This window comes from Antechinus flavipes, chromosome 2, assembly GCF_016432865.1.
Source record: "Antechinus flavipes isolate AdamAnt ecotype Samford, QLD, Australia chromosome 2, AdamAnt_v2, whole genome shotgun sequence".
Classification (NCBI taxonomy): domain Eukaryota; kingdom Metazoa; phylum Chordata; class Mammalia; order Dasyuromorphia; family Dasyuridae; genus Antechinus; species Antechinus flavipes.
In genome coordinates, this window is record NC_067399.1 from 662,945,207 (window position 1) to 662,960,609 (window position 15,403).

A 15,403-nucleotide genomic window follows, 5' to 3' on the forward strand; every position below is an offset into this window, starting at 1 on the left:
CGGGGGGAGGAGCAGACCGGGGGAGCTGGGGGCGGGGGGAGCTGAACAGGCGGACGAAGTAGGGGGAGGGCCCAGCAAGCGGGCGCCCCGGGGGGAACCGTGCTCGGCCGCGGTCAGCGAGTTGCGGGGCAGAACCGGGCTAGACCGCAGCTGAGCCGACCCCGGCGGCTACTGCGCTCCCCCACCTCCCGGGAGGGGTCCGGCCTCAGGCCTTGGAGGGAATGGGACGGGCATGCACCGGACAGTGTGGAGGCACTGACTGCCATGCTCACTGCTTGCATCACCCAGGTGGGCCCCGGGCACTGCCCGGGGGGCGCTCAGGATGCCATCGCCAGTGGGGGAAGCTGCTAGGACGGGAACTCGGGGTTGTCACCCCGTCATCGGGTCTAGGGAAGAGGGAAAAAGGGTGCCGCCCCCAACCCCAGACGGGCTAGAATGTGGGAGTTGGGCGGACAAAAGTGGGGGCGCTGACAGCTGGGCTAGGTTAACTTCAGAGCCAGCCCGAAGCCAACCTAAAGGGATTCAAAGGTTCTCAGAGATCCCCCAGCTGGATCGTCGGGTGCCTTTTCCCTCCAAAAGGTCCACTCAGAGGCCTCTTCCTCTTCTCCTAACGTTATCTTCCTTTTCCAAGAAGCCTTCCCACTCGATCGAGGCAGTTCTTAGGGCTTCTTCCTCAAAGGATTTCTCTCGGAGCTTAGGCCTGTACCCAAACATCTTGGACGGGGAGACGGAAAGGACCTTAGAAGCCATGTAGCCCCTCTCCTCTGTTTTACAGGAAGGAAACTGAGACCCAGAGAAGGGAGATGCCGTCTAAGACGCCGTCTAAGATTGCATGAGTGGTGAGCGGCAAACTGGTTTTTATATGTTCAGGACTTATTGTATCTCCCTGGAGGGATATCAGCTTCCTAGTGATAGCCCTGAGAGGGGTAAGAGGCCATGGGGAGAGCCCAGAATCTAGACCCCAGAGGCCAGCTAACCAACCCCCACGCTTTACAGATGAGGCTCCTGAGGCACAAGGGTTGAGTGCTTGGATGCTGACAGAAACTGGCAGGATTCCAAGATCAGTGCTTCTCTCTACATCTTTTCTCCCATTTGAGCTTCTTAATAGTCTTCCACCAATAAATCCAGCAGCCTTTTGGTTCAAATATCAATTCCTGTATTTGTCATTTGAAGCCTAACACAACTTCTACCCAACTTTATTACTCCTCCTCAGGCACACCCATGGTCCAGCCAAACTGGTCTTCTTGCTGTTCTTCCTTTTCCCATCACCATATCTTTGCACTGTCTCCGATGCCTCAGAATGTGCCCTTTCAACTTCTGCCCCAGAATTCCTGGATTCCTTCAAGCCTTTTCAAACTTCTCTTGTCACATAAAACTTTTCTTGCCCCCTTTCCAGTGCCTTCCCCCCAAACTATCTAATTTTATATGTACCCATATATGCCACACACCAATTTTCCCAATGGAATGCAAGTTCCTTGAGGAAAAAGCTTATTTTTGCTGTTGTGTTTTTGGATCCCCAGCACTTGACAGGTAGGAGCTCCCTGAGGGCAGGGACTGTATTTTGTATTTTTTTTTAATCTGTAGTGCTTCATAAAGTGCCTAGCACATAGTAGGTGCTCTCTGAGAACAAGGTAAAAAGAAAAAAACCCAACAGTGGAGCTTAATAAATGTTTACTATTTGATTGAAGTGTTTAATAAATGCTCATTGATTGGTTGATAAAATCTCATAACATCCCTGAGTTTCAGGAAATTTCCTAAGACTTATCTAAGGATAACAGTAATAAAATGCAACATTTCTAGAACACTTCGTGTATTATATCTTTTTTTTTCCTCATAAAAATGCTGTCCCAGTAGGGGACTACATATTTTTAAGTCCATCTTACTGATCAGGAAACTAACACTGAAAGAAGAAATTAAAGGACTTACCGAGGGTCACACAGTTAGGTATATAAAACAGGATTTTAATTTAGATCTTCCTAATTCAGGTTTGAAGCCTCTGTCCACTGCCCCTCATAAACTGGTTAGCTACTAATTGGTTAGTGCTGTTGCTTGAGACCTCCTACATCACAGAGCATTGAATGACACAATACCAGTGCCTTGTATAGAATGTCTACTCAATACATTAGGTGAAATAAAGTCCTAATCTACTGTTCCCCAGTGAGACATGACATTTTAATCACAGTTTCTTTTTAAATCATTTTTTTGAATGAAGGTCAATCTATATTTTGACTCATTTTTGCAAAATTGTAGTTAATTTTTAATGGATGTCAAGGGGCGTGCCTCTTTTCAGAGACTTAATTATGACTCATTTCCAACTCATTTTCAAACTTTAAATAGCTCATTAGTTTTTTTTTTTTAATTAAAGCTTTTTATTTTTCAAAACATATGCATGGATAATTCTTCAACATTAGCCTTTGCAAAACTTTGTGTTCCGAGTTCCTCCCCTCCCTCTATTGCCCTCTCCTAGATGGCAAGTAGTCCAATATATATTAAACATGGTAGAAATATATGTTAATACAATATATGAATATATATTAATACAATTATTGTACTGCTCAAGAAAAATCAAATCAAATCAGTAAAAAAAAAAAAAGTAAAATAAATACAAGCAAACAATAACAAAAAGAGTGAGAATGCTCTTTTGTGAATCACATTCAGTTCCCATTGTCCTTTCTCTGGGTGTAGATAGCTCTCCTCAACATTGAACAATTGGAACTGGTTTGAATCATCTCATTGTAGAAGAGAGCCACATCCATCAAAACTGATCATCCTAGTCTTCTTGTTGCTGCGTGTAATGATCTTCTGGTTCTGTTCATTTCAGTTAGCATCAATTCATGTAAGTCTCTCCAGGTCTCTCTGAAATCATCCTGCTAATCATTTCTTATAGAACAATAATATTCCATAATATTCATATGCCTTAATTTATTCAGCCATTCTCCAATCAATAAGCATCCCTTCAGTTTCCAGTTTCTTGCGACTATAAAGAGGGCTGCCACAATTTTTGCACATGTGGGTCCCTTTCCCTCCTTTAAGATCTCTTTGGGATATATAGCTCATTCATCCTTGAGGGGAGCAGGGAACATTTTTGTCTTTCTCCTCTAGGAAGCCTGCCTGGATTCCCTGTTTCATAATGATTTGGTTACTCAATATTCACCCAGGTCCATTCTGTAACTCTTCAGTATATTGGTTATATTCTTTACAAATACATATCCTGCTTAACATTATAACCAGTTGTGTTTGTGCTTTGCCAATAACTGGCCCCAAATGCGGGACGAAGTAGTAAGAGTAAATGAGTGGGACCGGGTGAGTTCAAGCTTACAGCTTAGACCTGACTTATTTCTTGCAGCTTCCCTTTTATAGTCCACCATAAGCATGTTTTTCTCTGTTATACATTACACAAATGCCAGAAACCCACAGAAAGTATAACTAAGACTGCGATATTTCCTTGTTCTATTAGTCAAGGTTTATCCTAGTTTTTTCTTCCTTTAGAGGGCCTTCTTTTCTACTAGCTAAGGTACATTCTACTCAGGTCGACCTTCTTATCTCCTGTAAATAATCCTAGGGAGTTCTGATATGAATCACCAGCTGTGGAACTGGCCTTTCCAAGTCCCCTAAAGTCCTGCTTCAGTATTCCAAAGGACTTAACAGCTGGCTTCCCACAGTGTTTTATCCCCTATTGCTTCAGAGGGAATGATAACAAAGACCTCCATTAAACTCATTCCTCCAATATTATTTTGTGTGACTTCCCATAAGTCAATTCAATAACCTCAGTTATAGCATCTGTTAAAAAAAAACAAACAAAAAAAACAGAGGCTAGATGACCTCAGGGACGTATTCTTATACAGGAGTCCACAAATTTGTTCTTGTTTTGTTTTTTTTACACATAAGTATTTTGCCATTTTAATGTAATTGATTTCCTTTGTAATCCCAGGTATTTAATCAATGTTTTTATTAACATTATCCTGATAAAGGCTCTGTGGGTTTCACTGTCACCCACAGATGGGTCAGACTGTCAGATGGGTCCAAGAGGCATCCCAAAGGCTGAGAACCCCTCTGCTTTAGAAGTCTCTCGCAGCTGCAGAGCTACAATTTTGTAATCTTAAATTATAAACTCCTTGAGGGTAGGAAGTTTGTTTTAGCCAAACTCTGTATTTTCCTAAGCACTTATATGTAATGATCTGTGTCTCGAAGGGAATACCCAACATGGAAATGGTCCAAGGGATCACGGTGGACAGAGAAGCAGATTTGATATCAAGGAGACATTGTTTCAAATGCTGCTTCTGACACAGTGACTATGTGAGCCCTAGCTAGACAAACTTCTTAACTTGTCTGTGCCTCAGTTTCCACATCTGCAAAATGGGAAAAAAAAAGGGAAAACAATGTACTCAAAGACTTTTAAGCTTCCTTTCATCTCCAAGTCTATGGTCCTAAGATATTGTCATTTGAAGACACAGTATAATTGAAACAATGTTCATCCTCCCTAATAGTCAAAGAAATACAGGTTTTCAACAAACTTTGAATTGTGCTAGTTTGACAAAAATTACAAATTAAATGCTGAGCAGATTGTAAAGAAATAGATGTACTGGGCAGATTTGCAAAGTTGATACAATATTTTTGAAGAGCAAATCAACAGAATATTCCAATAGTAAATATTCATTTATTAAATTGTACATTTTGCAAAAGGGGAAAAGACCTGTTCAAAGCTATTTAGAGAAGTAATAATTATAATTGTGAAAATTTAGAAACATTAGAGATGTGCAGCAACTGAGAATAAAAATTAAAAAATTAGAAAATCAATATACTGCAATACTAGAATTCATCAAATATTTCTTACATGATTACTTAAAGGAGTTATTGGTCTCTCCTCAATGTGGGTTCTCCTTCCTAGGGTTCACCACACCCTTATTCTGTTCCACTCTCGACAACATCCTTCCATGGCTTATTCTCCAGGGCTTCTCTGCTGAGCTGCAAAATTTCCTCTTTCTATCTTTTGACTTTGCCTGAGTTTATCAGGAGAGGGTACAGATTGACTCCCCGTCAAGCTTTGCTCCTAATAAGTGTCTCTCAGCCAACTTTTCTATTCGAGCTTTTTTTTTTTTTTGGATATATTTTATAACCACTTTGAGTACATTTATTAAAATTAAGACTTCTGTTTTATTATGAACTTGACTGTGATCAAACATTTCAATATACAATAAACAAGCCTTGTCTAAGAAACTTAATGTTACATTTAATGTTTTTAAATAAGAAATATATGTATATGTATTGTGTTTATATGTGTATATATATGCTCCATTTAACAAAGTAGTAACAAAATTCTTCTGTTTTTCTTAATTTTTTTTGTTTTTTTCTGTTCATTTTAAAAAAAATAATTTAAAAATTTATAAAAGGTGACTATCTTCTTATTTTGGCAAATCTACCACTTCCACCACCACCACATTCTGAAGTAGAAACTCTCCTTTGTAATTAATATCTAGGGTCCAGCAAAGAAAATAAACATATTAACCATTCTGGAAAGTACAAAGTTCATTCTGCATATTTAATTTATTGCTTCCCTGCAAAGAAATATGAGGTTTATTTGTAATCAGCCTTTCCTGCTTTCACCAGATTTCTGAGAAATATCAGTCACTTAAATGTGAATTATTGTGATGGTCACTGTGTAAATTGTTTTCCTGGTTCTATTCGGTTCAGATAAATGTTTAGATCAAAGTTTGGATACAGATTAATCCACATCAGTTCAAAGAAGTCTTTCTGTGTTTCTCTGAATCTCATCACATGGATATTTTGTTTTGTTTTTAATAGCACAATAATAGCCTATTTCAGTTGTTCATCCTTTCCTCAACTGATGGACTCCAATTTTGTTCCCAATTCTTTGCTATGACCCAAAGTCCTGCTCTTATTACTCTTGTATGTAGGAGTTCTTTCCTTCTAGTTTTGACGTTATTGGGTTAGATCTTTAATGCTGGGCGAAAGGGTATTTATTACAGTCTAGTGTAAGCTGCTTGGGGATCTAGTTCCAAGTTTTCTAGAATGGTAGAAGAAATTTACACCTTTTACGAGGAGCACAGGAATGTGTTTCTTTAGCTACAACACTCCTCTTTTCCACACACACTGTTATTGTTGCATAATTCCTCCTATGCAATCTATTTAGACCAATTACACATGTTCTCTGTGGTCCTTTGGGGGAACATTCAAGGTTAATTTATATAAACCATGGTATCGCAAGATTCAGAATCACATAGCATCATCAAACAAATATAAATTTTTATAGAGTTAACCTTCTATTTCAGAGAGAAGTTTGGGCTCATTCAAAGCCATACACAAGTTTCCAAAGTAAATTCATCCCTCTAATTTCCTTCTATTCACTTCTGGACCCAGAGTATTGTCCATCTGTATGATCTTTCCAAACAAAATTAAAAACTATAAAAACTTTAAAAATCCATAAATAAATATGGAAAGGCAACTATAAAAATAAAAAGTGAAGAATGTGTAGAATCAGAGGATCGGGGCAGCTGGATGGTGTAGTGGATAGAGCACCGGCCCTGAAGTCAGGAGGACCTGAGTTCAAATCCGGCCTCAGACACTTCACACTTCCTAGCTGTGTGACCCTGGACAAGTCACTTAACCCCAATTGCCTCAGCAAAAAAAAAAAAAAAAAAAAAAAAAAGAATCAGAGGATCAATTAATCAATCAATAAGCATCATTACTACTAAATGAATCGAAAGATAAAAATAGGCTGTTATCAAGGAAAGACAATCAAGCTATCAATAGCCAAATAAACTTCAATAGTAATTAGAAAAATACCAATTAAAGCAATTCTAAAGTTCCTTCCCCCATCCATCAGTTTGAAAAAAAATTAATAAAAAAGAAAAATGACAAATGCTGGAGGGGTTACAGGAAAACAGGCATGCCAGCACATGATTGGTGGAAGTGTGAACAGATCAGCCATATGTGCTCCCAAAGTTACTAAAATTGTGCTTATCCTTTGATGAAAGAATACTAATAATTGGAACTTATCTCAAAAAGGTCAAAGAAAGGAGAAAATGTTCTATATATACAAAATATTTATAGCAGTCCTTTTTGTAATAGTAAAGAATTGAAAACAATGGGGGCTATCAAATGGGCAATGGCTGAACAAATTGTATATGAATGTAGTGGAATATGATTGTGCTTTAAGAAATTACAGAAGTGACAGTTTCAGAGAAAGCTGGGAAAACTTGTATGAATTACAGAGTGATGTGAAAATAATCAAGAAAACAAATAATACAATGAAAGCATCCCATCTTCTAAAACTTTCCCAATCTTGTTAATTCTAGTATCTTCACCCCTTGTTTCTTATTTGTCCTATACATAACTGGTTTGTATATATTTATTTGTTTTCTGTTTCCCCCATTAGATTATGAATCCCCTTGAGGGATAGGGGCTGCCTTCCACTTCTTTTTTTTCCCAGTGTTTAGCATAGTACCTGGAGCATTTGTTGTTGTTTATGTTGTTATTTAGTCACTTCAGTTATATCCAATTATTTGTGACTCTACTTGGGGTTTTCTTGGCAAAGATTTCTTGAAATAATTTGTCATTTCCTTCTTCAGTTCATTTTACAAATGAGGAAACTGAGGTAAACAGAGTTATATGACTTGCCCAGGATCACACAGCTAATAAGTATCTGAAGCTGGATTTGAACTCGGGTCCTCCTAACAGCAGGATCCCTGTACTGCACCATACAGGTGTCCCAACTGGCACCTAGCTGTTAATAATTTTTTATTAACTGGATAATTGACTTATATGGTAAAGTCAAACATCTTTGAAAGATTTAAAAATTCTTATCAACACAGTGACTATTTATGATTCCAGAGGACCGATGAATAAGCAGAACTACCTACCTCCTGAAAGAGAGGGGATAGACTCGGGGTGCAGAGTCAGACATATATTTTTGGACGTGATGAATACAAGAATTTGTTTTGTTTCCTTATACTTATTTGCTATAAAGGGTTTGGGAGCTTTTTCTTCCACTGAGAGAGGGAGAGGGAGAAAAAATAAATTCCTGACAATAAAAAATATTTTAATTAAAAAATAAGCATGTCTAGGGTGTCTTCAATAGACATTAACAGAGTATTTTCTAGCTAAGTGCACAAACAGCAAGTAAGTACCGTAGCAAATATCAGCATAGGACAGCTATTCATTTCCTTACCACAAAAGAAATGTTTAAAATCCCCAAAGTTACTAAGTACACTAGCACATACTTAAAAGATCGACTCTACCTACAGCCTAAATTTATAATTCTTTCTTGCTGCCAAGTGATTGTAGTTGCTGTAGCTGCTATTGGGAAAGGGAAGATAAATCCCCCCCTCACTATTCTAGAAGTCAATGTCAAAGCTGACATTGGCTGATTGCCACAAAGACACGACCTCTCAGGAGACCAGAAACCGTTGCTTTCAGAGCTTTCTATAGAGCAGAGAGTTTTCATGGGTCAGCTGCCGATCCTCCTATGGGAGACGATTATCTCCTCCTTTCCACAGCCCAACCCTCAAACTTGTACTTTTGGGACCAAGGGACCAGCTAGAGACCAGAGGGAGCTGTCCGTTGTCTAAGTATGTCTGTTAGAAAAAGGGCCAGAGCACACTTGGCCAACTGCACAGGGCCAGGACAAAAGCCCGTTCTCCATTCCCCTCACTGCACAGATAGCATACACTATAAACAAAAGAGATAAAATAGGTTTTGAGAGAGGGAACACTTACAAATGGGCAGGTCCTGGAAAACTGTAGAGATCCAAAGCTAGAAGGACTTTCAGAAGTTATCTAGTCTACCTGCACATTTCGCAGTTGGGGAAACTGAGACTCAGAGAAGTGAGTAAATTATATCAGAGCACAGAATTAGGAAGTATTAGACTTCTAACTCTAACCCCAGTCTTCACTACATCCAACTTCCTTATAGTCTCCTAGAATTGACAATTAAAAGAGATCTTTGAGTTCATTTTGTTAAACTCATTGATTTTTACAGTGGGGATACTGAGGTTCCAGAGGGTAAATGATCTAGGAAAGGTCACTAAGAGGCTCCCATCCAAGCTCTGTGACTTCAGAGCTTCTGACTCATTACTCTTGATGACTGCCATTGCTTTGGGGCTGCTGTCTTCCTGGGAGATAAACTTTGCTGACATAATCTTTCTTCAAAGACTCCTGGCTGAAGTTTTTAGATTGAATTTATAAAGCGCCATCACTGTGGTGAAATAATAAAAATCCCTATTTCAGCTTAGGATAGTTGGCATGGCAACTACCAGTCTACTCACCAGGAATACCAGGAGCCAGCAGGCCTTGGTTAAGGTGAGAATTAGGCAGGCGGTGGAATCGAAAAATAAGGAATCTTTAGGATCATAGATTGTGAATTGACAAGGCCATTGGAGGCCATTTGTCCAACTTCCTCATACTGTGGGTAAGAGAACGGAGGCCCAGAGTCATATAGTGCTTTGTGTCCAAAGTTACAGATCTAGGAAAGAGAGAGTCAAGATTTCAGCAGAGGCCCACTGATCTCCTCTGCCTTGACTTCTTTTATCTGTACTCTAGCATAGGAGTGTCTCCTCTAGTCCCTTGAAAGGCAACTGGAAGGAGGAGCACAGAATTAGAGATTTTGCACCAAAAATAAGTAAAATAAAATGATTTAGTCCAATCACTTCATTTTGTAGGTGAGAAAATGGAGAATGCCCATAAAAGGTCAGTGACTTGCCCAAGACCACCCAACCTACAAATTAAAGAGCAGAAGTTTGAACTGGGGTCCTAAGATTCCAAATCCAGTATTCTTCCCAGTGTTAATTGTATCACTCACTTAAGTGTTTATGAAGCACCTATTATATGCCAGGAACTGAGGCTATAGCTTCCGTTGTTGTTCAGTCATGTTCAACTCTTTGAGACTCCATTTGGGGTTTTCTGGGCTAAGAAGCTGGAGTGGTTTCTCATTTAGCTTTCCAGTTCATTTTAGAGGATAAAATGGATTGCCCAGGATCACACAGCCAGTAAGTGTCTGAGGCCAGATTTGAATTCAAGGGGATGAGTCTTCCTGATTCTTAGTCCAATGCTCCAGGTACTATAGCACCCTTGATTTCAGATAATTGAAACAATTCCTACTTAGATTGAAGTTACAATCCAATGTGGGAAACTAGAAGAGAATTATATCACAAAAACCAGAAAGGAAAAGTATTTAAGAGAGTGATCCACAGTGTAGAATATAGCAGAATGAGAAGAATTGGGGCTAATAAATCACTATCAGATTTGGAAATTAACGTAATGTTGAAGAGAGTGCTGATGAGATCTGCAGTCTATTTACTGGGTTTCTTCACGTAAGATAATAAAGCCAGAAATAGTTATTTTATGATGCTTCACTCAGAGTGGTCAAGCCACTTTAATTTAATCCAAAAATCAATTATCAAGTTTATGGATTATTCAGCCCCAATGCAATGCAATATGAGGAAACTAGCCCCGGTTTGGGAAGAATGTCCCAGCTTGGCTACTAACTAGCTGTGTGATAATAATAACAACAATAAATATCATTTATATAATACTTAATGTGTGCTATACCCTTTGCTAAGGGCTTTAGAATTTTATATTCTAAACAATTCTGCGAGGTACTATTATAATCCCTATTTCACAGATGAGGAAGCTGAGGCAGGCAGAGGTTAGATGATTTGCCCAGAATCACACAGCTAAGTTTCCCAGGCTGGATCCACTGCACCACCTATCTATGCTTTTAACCTCTTTGACCCTCATTTTCTTTATCAGTAAGTTCACTTTAGTACATTCTTCCCTTCTCAATCTCCCAAAGTCACCATCCACCCCCATCTCTCAGATATCCTCGCCTCCTATCTTACAAAGGAAATTGATACCATCTGTCTTAAACTCCCTCATTTTTCCTAATCTATAATTCAAATCCCTTTTGCATTATTTCCCATTTTCTCCTCTTTTGCTCCTGTATTTGAAAAAAAATTGGTTCTTTTTCTCCAGATCAAGGCCAACACGTTTATTTGTGCACTAGGTCCTGGCTTCCCCCAAAACATGCCTTGGTGACATTGTGTGGATACTCTCTCTTTCCCTTTCTCTGTTCCTCTCAGTCTGTCTTTTTTTTCTATGGTTATCTTTCTCTCTATGTGTTTCTTTCTATTCCAGTCTTTCTTCTCTACTGGTTTTATTTACACGTTCAGTTCTCCCCCATTTTCAAAAAATCTTCACTTGACTTTGCCTTCCCCACAAACTAGCTTCCCTTTTATTATTCAACTAGTAAACAAAATGTATCACAATTCATCCTTCCCCTCCACCACTCAACTAAAGTCATACTCTAACAATTCATCTGGGTTCTTGAGATAGATCTACCATATGGGTAAGGGCCTATGATGCTGAAAAATCTGAGTACCGACCCAGAGACAAGTGTTTTGTGTCTGTATCAAAGTTAAGGTCTGCCTGAGAGACTCGTGGTTTCTGAGTGACAATTTATTTTGACCACAGTAATTCTTTTTTTTTATTATAGCCTTTTATTTACATGTTATATGTATGGGTAATTTTACAGCATTGACAATTGCCAAACCTTTTGTTCCAATTTTTCTCCTCTTTCCCTAGATGGCAGAATGACCAGTAGATGTTAAATATATTAAAATATAAATTAGATGCACAATAAATATACATGATCAAACCGTTATTTTACTGTACAAAAAGAATCAGACTCTGAAATATTGTACAATTAGCCTGTGAAGGAAATCCAAAATGCTGGTGGGCGAAAATAGAGGGATTGGGAATTCAATGTAATGGTTCTTAGTCATCTCCCAGAGTTCTTTCGGTGGGCGTAGCTAGTTCAGTTCATTATTGCTCCATTGGAACTGGTTTGGTTCATCTCATTGCTGAGGATGGCCAGGTCCATCAGAATTGGTCATCAAATAGTATTGTTGTTGAAATATATAATGATCTCCTGGCCCTGCTTGTTTCACTCAGCATCAGTTCATGTAAGTCTCTCCAGGCTTCTCTGGAATCATCCTGCTGGTCATTTCTTACTGAACAATAATATTCCATAATATTCATATACCACAATTTATTCACTCATTCTCCAATTGATGGACATCCAGTCAGTTTCCAGTTTTTGGCCACTACAAAGAGGGATGCCACAAACATTCGTGCACATACAGGCCCCTTTCCCTTCTTTATGATCTCTTTGGGATATAAGCCCAGTAGTAACACTGCTGGATTAAAGGGCAGGCACAGTTTGATAACTTTTTGAACATAGTTCCAAATTGCTCTCCAGAATGGCTCGATGTATTTACAATTTCACTATCAGTATCCCTGTATCAGTGTCCCTGTTTTCCCACATCCCCTCCAACATTCTGCATTATCTTTCCATGTCATTCTAGCCAGTCTGACAGGTGTGTAGTGGTATCTCAGAGTTGTCTTAATTTGCATTTCTCTGATTAATAATGACTTGAAGCATCTTTTTATATGGCTAGAATTTTAATTTCTTCATCTGAGAATTGTCTGTTCATAACCTTTGACCATTTATCAATTGGAGAATGGCTTGATTTCTTATAAATTAGAGTCAATTCTCTATATATTTTGGAAATGAGGCCTTCATCAGAACCTTTGACTGTAAAAATATTTTCCCAGTTTATTGCTTCCCTTCTAATCTTGTCTTCATTAGTTTTGTTTGTACAAAAACTTTTCAGTTTGATATAATCAAAATTTTCTATTTTGGACCACAGTAATTCTCAAAAACCATCCAGATCTCAATCATCGCAAAAACCTATCAGGTCAAAGAAGGACTGGGATTGTCCAGATGGACAAAATCACAAGTCAAGTCAATAAGCATGGCCATTGTGCTAAGCACTGGAGAGATACAGAAAGACAAAAAAACAGTTACTGCCCCCAAGGAGCTAATGGTCAAAGGTGGGGGAGACACCATGCATATAACTTTGTATAAACAAGATAGAGACAGGATAAATTGGAGTCAATAGGGAGGCTCTGATATCAGGAAAGGCTTCCTATAGAAGGTAGGATTTTAGCTGGGACTTGAAGATCATTTATCTATTTTGAGAAGATATCTGAGAATTCATCTAACCAACTCCTTCAGTTGTATTGGACTCAGAGAATTAAAATGATCATCCTAAGGTCAAATAAGCAATAAGCATCCAAGTCTGGATTTGAATTCAGGTCCTCTGATTCCAAAGCCATTGACCTTTCCATTATAACATAGAGCCTCCTCAGGCTGCTAAAATAAAATGGAAGATATGGATCTTGTCCCCAAGGAGTTTGTAATCTAATGCCAGGAAAGTCAAGAATAGAAACAGGTATCACATAAGAGAGAGAGAAAGGAAATGTACAAAGGAGAAATGCCAGGAAACATGCTATACTAGAAATTTGAGAAGAGATAGGACATTTTCATCCTGGGGAGAAGAAGAGGAGAGAAAGAACAGAGGATTCCACAAAAGATTCTTTCCCGCACCCAAGGTCACAGAAGAAATTTCATTCATTTTATTTATACTGAGACTGAACTAACTCTACATAAGATTCTTGAGGGACCCGAATTGAGCTTTGAAAGAAGTGGGGAGACTTAGGATCATAGGATCCTAGATTTAAAGCTGGAAGAGTGCTTAGAAGCCATTTAGTTGAACCCTTCATTTTACAGATAAGGAAACTGAGGCAGAAAGAAAAGTGATTTGTCCAAAGTCAGCATCACAAAGTTAACTCAGCTCTTCTCATTCCAAATTCCATGTGCTATCAGCTATATCATTCTAGAGATGGGAAAGTTGGGCAGGTGGTCCTTCGAGATTTCTTCCAAGTCTAAGATTTTATGAATCCTTTCCTCTTTATTTCTAAATTTCATCAAATAAATCTAATATTCATTTACAGAATTTTCACCATTCCCTGTTTGTTTGTCAGACAGATTGGGGCAGAAGACAATGAAATGACAACCAAATCAAACCCTACGCTTATTGGCCAACAACTCCAGTAAAAAAAAAAAATTGAGGGCATAGAGAGAGAGAATTGCCACAAAGACAAAATTTCATGAATTTAAAAAGATTTTCCAGCTAGAAAGGCCTTTGTGACCATTTCTCACAAAGGTTCCATCCATTTCCTTTGTTAGTGATCTGTAATGAGAACAGAAGTCTCTGACACTTCTTCCCTGAGATAAATGATAGTGGGAAGTATAAGATGTGCGTTGCTAGGGAATAAAACGTACAAAAAAAGATACCGTTGAAATGCATGAATTATGAGGTATGAAATATTTAATTGTATGCAGAATGAATTATTGCGCATGAAGTTCTGTCAAAATAGGACAAGAATTTAAACAGCTAGTACATAGAGGCAGGTTTATTTCACTCTTTAAAGAGGGTATTTTTAGAGAGAGAGAGAGAGGAAAAAAAAAAGCTTTTGGTTACAGTAAAAGGCTGAGAAAGAACATATTCCAGAACATTGAGAATCAAAAAAAAAAAAAAAAAAAAAAAAAGAAATGTACTCTCCCTTTTATTCTGTACATGCTGGGAGTACGTGGGACATGCTGGAATGTTTCCCATTAACAGTGATGGAGGATAAGGAATCATTTAAAAATATATAAGCATTTGGATCTTTAGATTTAACTTCTCTATTCTTTAACTGAAAATTTTTTTCTGCTTCTGGTAGGAAAAGGATCTCTTCTTGCAATAGAATACTTGATTTGATTTTTACTAATTTCTTTAACCAATGACCAAGCATGGTCCAACAAGAGCTAAAAAAATCTTCATCTCTCCTTTCTTTAAAGAGTGAATGATTACATGTGGAATATTGCATATATTCTCAGACTGAGTGACTGTCCTTGGTTTGCTGAACTACTTTTCTCTTTTTTTGTTTTCTTATCATAAGAGATGGCTCAGTTGATGGAGATAAAATAGATTTGAAGATGAAGAGGGTGTGGAAATAAAGATATCAATATATTGAAAAAGTATTGAATTATTGGGAAGGAAACTGGCTCTAATAACAATAGCCAAGCTAGACAGGATTTGAAAATTTTCAAAACATTCTTGACATACATGATCTTATTTTAATCTTCTGACAAATCGGTGGGGTAGATGCTACTAATGTTTTTGGTAGTTATTTTTCTTTTTTACAAATAAGGAAACTGAGGCTCAAAAATTTCAATGATTCGCCCTTCTCTGAGCACACAGCCAATAAATGTTAGAAGCAGGATTCATGAAATTTTGTCTTCGTGGCAATTCTCTCTGTGTGCCCCCAAATCTTTTACTGTTTTCTGTAACTTGGAGTTTTAGAAACTTTCCTAAAGTTCAGGGAGTTTAAATGTAATCTCTTCTAACTGTGTGACTGTGAGCCAGTTCCTTAACTTCCTTTGAGTCTCTGACCATTCTCCAAGACCAATTCTCCATTGTAGGTAGGTTGTGATGTGAAGT